Source organism: Neomonachus schauinslandi, chromosome 2 (genome assembly GCF_002201575.2).
Source record: "Neomonachus schauinslandi chromosome 2, ASM220157v2, whole genome shotgun sequence".
NCBI lineage: Eukaryota > Metazoa > Chordata > Mammalia > Carnivora > Phocidae > Neomonachus > Neomonachus schauinslandi.
The window spans coordinates 174,027,848-174,036,739 of record NC_058404.1 but is presented as its reverse complement, the minus strand read 5'-3'; the positions used below and the strand labels follow the sequence as shown (position 1 = coordinate 174,036,739).

Here is an 8,892-nt window from a genome sequence, read left to right as displayed (position 1 = left end):
AGAGAGGGGCGCCTGGGTGGCTCAGTTGGTTAAGCGACTGCCTTCGGCTCAGGTCATGATCCTGGAGTCCCGGGATCGAGTCCCGCATCGGGCTCCCTGCTCGGCGAGGAGCCTGCTTCTCTCTCTGACCCTCCCCCCTCTCATGTACTCGCTCTCTCAAATAAATAAATAAAATCTTTAAAAAAAAAAAAAAAAAAAAAAAAAAAATGGGCAGAGAAATTCAATAGACATTTTTTTAAAAGTCCTGCAAATGGGCAACAGGTACATGAAAAGGTGCAACATTACCAATCATCAGAGAAATACAAATCAAAACCACATTGAGATATAACCTCACATCTGTTAGAACTGTATTATCAAAAAGATGAGAGAACAAATGTTGGCAAGAATATGGAGGAAAGAAAACCATCGCGCGCTACTTGTGGGAATGTAAATTGGTTTAGGCATTATAGACAACAGTATGGAGTTTCCTCAAAATTAGGAACTAGAAATACCATGATTTAGCAATTCTTCTAAATACATAACCAAAGGAAGTGAAAACAGGTTCTTGAAGAGCTATCTGCCCTCCCATGTTCATTGTGGTATTATTCACAATAGCCAAGATATGGAAATAACCTGAATGTCCATCAACAGATGAATGGATAAAGATGTGGGGAATGTGTGTGTATATACTTATACATATAACATTCTATTGTATATACACCCACATATATACAAGGGAGTGTTATTCAGGCATGACAAAAAAGGAAACCCTGTGGGGGTGCCTGGGTGGCTCAGTCGTTAAGTGTCTGCCTTCAGCTCAGGTCATGATCCCAGGGTCCTGGGATCGAGCCCCACATTGGGCTCCCTGCTCTGCAGGAAGCCTGCTTCTCCCTCTCCCACTCCCCCTGCTTGTGTTCCCTCTCTCGCTGTGTCTCTGTCAAATAAATCTTTAAAAAAAGGAAACCCTGTCATTTGTAACAACATGATGAAACTTGAGGAAGTGATGCTAAGTGAAATGTCAGAGAAAGACAAATACAGTATGATGTAATTTATACATGGAATATAAAAAAGCCAAACCTCTCTTGCCCAGTGCTGCCAACATGGTGTTCAGGTGCTTTGTGGAGGTTGGCCAGGTGACCTACATCTCCTTTGGACTTCATGCAGGGAAGCTGGTTGAGATTATAGATGTTATGGATCAGAAACGGCCTTTGGTTGATGGACCTTGCACTCAGGTAAAGAGACCGGCTTTGCCTTTCCAATGCATGCAGCTCATTGACTTCATCCTCAAGTGCCCACACAATGCCAGCCAGAAGTATGTCTGACAAGCCTGGCAGAAGACAGATACAAGTACAAAATGGACAGCCACAAGATGGGCCAAGAAGATGAAAGCCAGAGAAAGGAGAGCCAAGATGACAGCTTTTGATCGTTACGAAGTCATGAAGGCCAAGAAAATGAGGAACAGAATAATCAAGTTTGAAGTTAGGAAACTACAAAAAAGAAGCTCTCCTAGAAATCCCCCCCCCCCCGAAAAAGCACCCTCTGCTAAGGGTGCAGCTGCAGCAGCTGCTGTAAAGGTTCCAGCAAAAAAGATGATTGCTGCAGGCAAGAAGGTTCCTGCCCAGAAAGCTGTAGGCCAGAGGCAGTGTGTCTAAAGTCTCAGAAGGGTCAGAAAGCTCCAGCCCAGAAAGCACCTGATCCAAAGGCATCTGACAATTTTTTTATGCATAAAAGCATAAGAGGCTATTATAAATAAGTAATAAAGGTTCTTACACACACACGCGCGCGCGCACGTGCGCCAAACTCCTAGAAACAGTAAGAGTGGTGGTTACCAGGGGCTGGTGGGTAGGACAAAATGGGAGATGTTAGTCGAATGGTATGAGCTTCCAGTTATAAAACGAGTAAGTTCTGGGGATTGAAGGTACAGCATGATGATTATAGTTAATAGTACTATATTATGTACTTGAAAGTTGCTAGGGGAGTAGATCATAAATGTCTGACAACAAAAGAAATAGTAATTACTTGACATGATGGAGTTGTTAGCTAACACTATGATTGTAATCATTTCATTATCTATGTGTATGAAGTCAACATGTTGTACACTTTAAACTTACACAATATTGCATGTCCATTATATCTCAAAGCTTAAAAAAATAATGTTTGATGGAAGTAGTCTGTCAAAACCATCAAAAAACTTAATTTCTACTTTTAAAGACAATGTCACTTTTTCATTCACAGTAGACAACAAATTGAGTGCAAAGAAAATGCTATAGGTAAATAAGATCTTAATGAATACATATTAAAAGCAAAAATAAAGAGTTATAATAATCAAGATGGAAAATTGAACTCTAAAGAGTTTAGATAGTACAAGAATCAATTTATTATTGAAAAGGTTTAATTTCTCTTAAAATTATCATGAAATTATAACATTAGCATTGCTATTTGTTGACATTTTCTTATGTCAGATTTTCATTTTTCTATGAAAAGTTAATTTCGTTAGAGCTAGTATACATAATTGGCATCCTACTTTAATAAACTCAAATCTAGGTCTTTAAACCTTTTTTTATTTTTAAACCTATAGAAAAAAATTACTTAGTTCCACCAAAAACTTGTCTATTTATAGGTTAACAACAGGAATAAGACCATTTCAAATATTAAAAGTTATAGTTATGTATTTATTCAGAAGGAGAATACAGGTGTAAAGTATTTAAGTGACTGAAAAAAAGCCTTATGTTCTACCTTTCCCCATGAATTTGTACATTTCACTGAAGTTGACCAAAATGTTGGTAAATAGTTTTTAACAGTATCCTTTTATGTTTGAAATTTCCTTTTATCTCTTATTATGTCTAGTTTAAAAATTACTGTCTTTTATTTTTCCTAGCTATAGCACCAAAAGTGTGCCTTTTTGATATATTTTCATAAAACAAGTTTCTTAGATTTGTTCATCCATATGGTATATTTATTTTGTCATTTATTTACACTCCTATTTTTAGTATGTATTTCTTGTAATCTCTTTGGACTTCTTTTGATTTCAAGCTTCAGATGGATATTACGCATTAGTTTGCAGCCTTGTCTCTCTTTCTACATATATATATATATGTAAAATAATTTTCTCTAAATATAACTTTTTCTGAAAATATTTAGGTATATAAATTTCCATTGGGGCGCCTGGGTGGCTCAGTTGGTTAAGCGACTGCCTTTGGCTCAGGTCATGATCCTGGAGTCCCTAGATCAAGTCCCGCATCGGGCTCCCTGCTCGGCGGGGAGTCTGCTTCTCCCTCTGACCCTCCCCCCTCTCATGTGCTCTCTCTCATTCTCTCTCTCTCAAATAAATAAATAAAATCTTTAAAAAAAAAAAATTTCCATTGAAGCAACACTTTAGTTGAAACCTATGTCTTGATATATAGGTTTTTTATTACCCCCTTGTTCTAAGTGCTTTTAAATTTCTATTATGATATTTTCTTTAAATCCCGAATTATTTAGCAATGTATTTTGAATTTTTTAACACTTATAGGGTTTTTCTTAGCTATTTTTAAAAATAAGCATATATATATATATATATATATATATATATATATATATATATATATATACGCACATTTTTTTTTTCTTTTAGGGAGTGAAGGTGAGGGGCAGAGGGAGAGAAAGAATCCTAAGCAGGCTCCATACTCAGCACAGAGCCCAATGCGGGGCTCAGTCTCACAACCCTGAGATCATGACCTGAGCAGAAATTAAGAGTCAGACGCTTAACCAACTGTGCCACCCAGGTGCCTCAAAAATAAGCGTATTTCTTAATTGCACTGGCAAAAACCATGATGTGTGATACCTTCACTTTCTAATATGTTGAGGCTAACTTTCAGGCTAATGTATGATCCATTTTTAAATGATCTATGTGTGCGTAAGAAGAATATGTATTTGTTAACTTTGACATGCAGAATTCAGTATGCTTGTACTAAGCAAGACCTCTGTAGATCTTACATATTCTTATTCAGAGGTGGAAGTCAAGTGTATACCTACACCCCAACAAACATAATCAGTTAATGTAATTTAAAACATAGTATTTAAAATAGTGTTAGAAAACAGCAAGTACCTAAGCACTTTTTTTAAAAATGTTTGGGATTTTTTTTTTTTTTGTAATTTGAACTATTGGATTATAATAAACATATAGAAATGTGTACCTATCATTAGTGAACAGTTCAAGTGTTGAACATTCCTTAGCACCCAGATTGAGAAACAAAATCAATCACCTCTGTTTCTCTTGAACCCCCTCCCAATCATCATCCCCTACCAAGTATAATCAGCTTCCTGAATTTTAATAGCATATATAAGCATGATCTATATTTTTGTTGTTTGAATAATATCCTACAGTACATATTTTGGCAAGCCATTGTCACTCAACATTATTTGCAAGATTCATGCATATTATTGCTTATAACTGTGGAATGTTCTATCTCATTAATGTATGTTATGTCATTGAATACATTTATCAGTTCTATTGATGGATAATAGTATATTTCCAGTTTTTAGCTATTACAGTGATGCTGTAAAGGTTCTAGTAAATGCCTTTGCATTTTTGATGAATACATGCCTAGGAATAAAACTGTTGGGTCCATTTTCCAAAGTACTTGTGACTATTTACAATCCTACCAGAATCTATGTGAGTTCTTATTTCTCCATATCCTTACCAATAGTTGGTATCATTTACTCCAGGATGCTCATGATGTTCTGTCTTGTACTATTGTTTTACTTTTTGTGTTTGTATTGGAGCCCACGGATTTTTTTTTTTTTTTGGTGGGGTTGGGGTGTGGTATGAGGCAGGTGTCAAAATGTTTTCCCATATGGCTCTCCAACTGAAACATCTATCGAAGAGACAATCCTATTATGCAATATCGCCTTTGTCACAAATAGAGTGACAAGTCTGTGTGAGTCTGTTTCTAGAATGTCTATTTCTATTTATGGAATGTTATTCTTGTTACAAAACTACACTGTCTTAATTACTATAGCTTTAGAATAGGTTTCAGTATCTCATAAAGTAAATTTTTCATCTTTAACTTATCTCTAAAATTATGGCTATTTTTTCATTAAAAATTGTAGAATCAATTTGTCAACACACAAACACACATGCTCACACACAAAATACACCTTAGGGACACTGAGATTTATATTGGCACTGGAATGATTCTACAGATTATTTTAAGAAGTGACATGTTTACTAGTTTGAATATTCTAATCCATGAACGTGGCATATTCCTCCATTTATTTGGATAGTCATTAACATAGTTGTCAGTGTAGAGGTTTTGCATGATTTTCTATAGATTTATTCCTATATATTTGTTGGTTTTTGATGTTGCAGTGGTGACTTCCTTGGACTTATTCCATTATTCAAAATAAAAAAATATTTTGAGTCATTATGTCATGAAGGAAAGCTAATGATTAATTCTGTGGAAATAGGTTTAAAATGTCACCTTATAAATAAAACTAATTCTTCCATATACCACATTACATAAATATTTCAGTGGTTTAGAATTCAGGCCTTCAATTGTATCTTTAAGTGCAGAAATTTTTAGAAAATGAGATTTTAAAGTAACCAGAAAAAGTATCTTTTCCAGGCATCTATTCTTCAATATCCCTTTAAAATTGCTGTTGTACAGCTTTTGCTAGAATAGCTACAAAATCAGAAAATTTATTTTCTCTCGAGACCGCTCCTTCAAATATTAAAGACTTCTTATAATGACCCAGAAATATCTCTCTATATCGTTTGCACCCCTTGGTTCTTATTTTAATCCAGTATCAATACAGCACCAGTCTCTATCTTCTTCCCTATGATAACTCTTGAGATCATAAGGACAGTGTCTGTATCCTTACTCTCCTCCCCTTCCTTTCTCTGGGCTAAGAATTCTCTTCCATTCATAAAACATGGCATCCAGATTTTTCACCACCTTGGTGATCACCCTTCTCTGAATGCACCCTAAGACTTCCATGCCCTCTTCATACTTCTCAGTGTGTTGCCCATTATTTTAGGTGTGGTCTCAAAAACTAAAGTAGACTAGGGATATCTTTCCACTTTGAATTAGGTTCCCTACTGTCCGAGCACTAAAGTTGCCCTATCATCAGAGAAGCTGCCTGGCAGCTTCCTTCCAGAGGCCTTCCTAATTGACATTTAATTGATTTCATCATTGTCATACCTTTGTTTTGCCTGCCTGGGGACTTTGGTAGGGGTAGGGTCTTAGGTTCTGGGGATGTAATCACACTAAGCTTGAAAGGGAAGATTATCCATCCATGTATTCTAGCTGGTCTTCTCTCACTTCCTGCAAAATAAAATTATAATTATAAAGTTGATTTGTGAGCATTGAATTAGGGAAAAGAGCATTAGTTCAGCAGTGTAATATTTATGTCAGGGTTCTAGAGTCAGACATGTCCCTCATCAGAATACAGAGATACCTCCCACCAAAACCATGCAGGGTGAATCTTTTATCAATGTGCTCTCCCCACCACAGGGCTGAGTGGAGGGACTACTGTCCTTGATTGTTGAGTGGTCTTGCTCTTCTATATTTTATGCTAATTAAACCCTGTTTCCAATAAATAAATCTTTAGATTCCTTAAATTTTTTTTGTCTTGCTCTATTCAGGAGACCAACTTGTCTTTTCAAGGTGACTTTGAATCTTTCTTATCATTGGAGGTGGATTTTATAACCTGATTCTTAGAGACCTATTTTTTTTTTTTTTAAAGATTTTATTTGACAGAGAGCTCAAGCAGGGGGAGCGGCAGGCAGAGGGAGAGGGAGAGGGAGAAACAGGCTCCCCATGGAGCAGGGAGCCCAACATGGGAATCGATCCCAGGACCCTGGGATCATGACCTGATCCGAAGGCAGACGCTTAACTGACTGAGCCACCCAGGCGCCCCTGATTCTTAGATACCATTCTTATTCCTGTTTTCCAAATTACAAAAAAGCTCCTCACTATCACCCACATGAATTTACCCAACCAAGTAACTAGTCAAAAAATTATGGTCACGTGGCCACACACATATGTTAAGACCTTCTCTGTACTTTTTCTACCTGTTCCCTCTGTGCCATCTATTGTGAGCTGTAGTGGATTCTGGACAGTTTGACCACAGCAGTTATGTGATTAGCATTAGCCCTTTGGATATCCATCATCCTGGCATATCTCAGAGAGCCACTGATATCTCTGATTAGAAACCCCCCTCACCCCCCCGCCTACACAGCTTTACAGTGAAGGTAGGAGATCTGTTCTGCCCAGCCTCCCACTTGTTTCCTGTTTTTTCTAAGGCATATTCAATTACAGTTAAAAGCACTTGGCTCCCTCAAAAGACTATGAAGGATCAGGGAATAATAGAGGTCTGAAAAGCAGTTTTAAAGTCCTCATATTTACCATAAATATCCAAAGAGAAATTCTTTTGAATATCTTTATATCTGTGTAAGATAATGTCTCTATTTCCTAAGTTTCTTCAGACTCTCTAAAGACCTTAACAATATGCCTTGACCTTACATATTGGCTAATATGTAACTTTGGTCACTCAGGCAACAGTTATCTATATTTTAATGTCTTTACAGAGTTCCTCAACAGAGCTGTATAAGTAAATGCTAAAGGGGTAATCTTTTTTTATACAGCCACTTTGAAGATATGAATACAAATTGGGGAGGAAGGTGAAGATGAGAAGCAATGCCATAAGGAAAATATGTATCTCTGTAAAAGTTAATTGTGATGATAATTACTTTCTGCTTTGGAAGCACAGAGATGATGTTGGCTCTTACAATGGAATTTGTTCAAAGAAATAAAATAGATTGGGCTATTCAGCAGTGACTGAACTGTTCATTATGTTAAGAATGGAAAGCAATCTTGGTAAAATGTCATCTTTTGCATTTATTTTAATTTTCCGAGAACATTTATGTCAATTTTCCAAGAACATTTATGTCAACTAAATGTAAAACTTCCCCAATATCACTCCTACCTTATTAAAGGGGAAAAATAATATGGCTAAATGCTTTTGACAAATAGTCATATTATTTAAATAATTATCACTTTGTCACCAGAGATACAGACAAGGAAAAATCAGATGAAGACCTAAAAGGGAGATTCAAGATACTTGTCAACAATAGGAAGCTAAGGAGGAAGTTCAGTGAGAAATTCGCCTTCTCTGCAAACAGCAGTACCTGCAAAGCTCTGCCTCTCCTCGAAGCATTTGCCTACCTCGTATCCCTTCATCACACATGCACTCCCTCTAACATACACTCAGCGAAGTGACTAAAACAATACCAAAGAAAAAACCATTTTCTGTTTTGGAGGTGTCAATCCCACAAACCTGCAAATTGCTGTTTCCAGTCATTTGATTCCAGTAGTTTCTTCAGACCTAGCTTGAATGCTAGGTAGTGCCTGTGTTACTGGATTGTTTCTGCCTAAGACTTCCTTCCCAACTTGGGCCTCTAGAGGTTAACCTCTTCGACTCTGTGCAACACTGACCTGTACAACCTTAACCTACCTCTGCTTCTGTACCCCCATTGGTTTGAACTTTTAAAAGTAATCTCTGGCCTGAATGCTGAGCCTGAAAACCCTTCTTATATTTCCAGGCTGACCTCCTATCCATACTCTTTTTTTTTTAATTGGGGTATAATTTTCATAACATTATATTAATTATAGAGTGCATAATGTAATGATTGGATATTTGTATATATTACAAAATGATAACCTCAATAAGTCCAATTAACATCCATCAACATACATAGTTATAGGGCGCCTGGGTGGCTCAGATGGTTAAGCGTCTGCTTTCGTTCAGATCATGATCCCAGAGTCCTGGGATCAAGTCCCACATCGGGCTCCCTGCTCCTCGGGAAGTCTGCTTCTCCCTCTGCCTCTCTCTCTCTCTCTCTCTCTCTCTCTCTCTCTCTCTCTCTCTCTC

At 37.0% G+C, this 8,892-nt stretch overlaps 1 pseudogene; it reads left to right on the top strand.

Moving 5' to 3' along the window:
* The first annotated feature begins 1,079 nt into the window (after positions 1 to 1,079).
* On the top strand, positions 1,080 to 1,732 carry LOC110580181 (annotated as a pseudogene).
* The last annotated feature ends 7,160 nt before the right edge of the window (positions 1,733 to 8,892 follow it).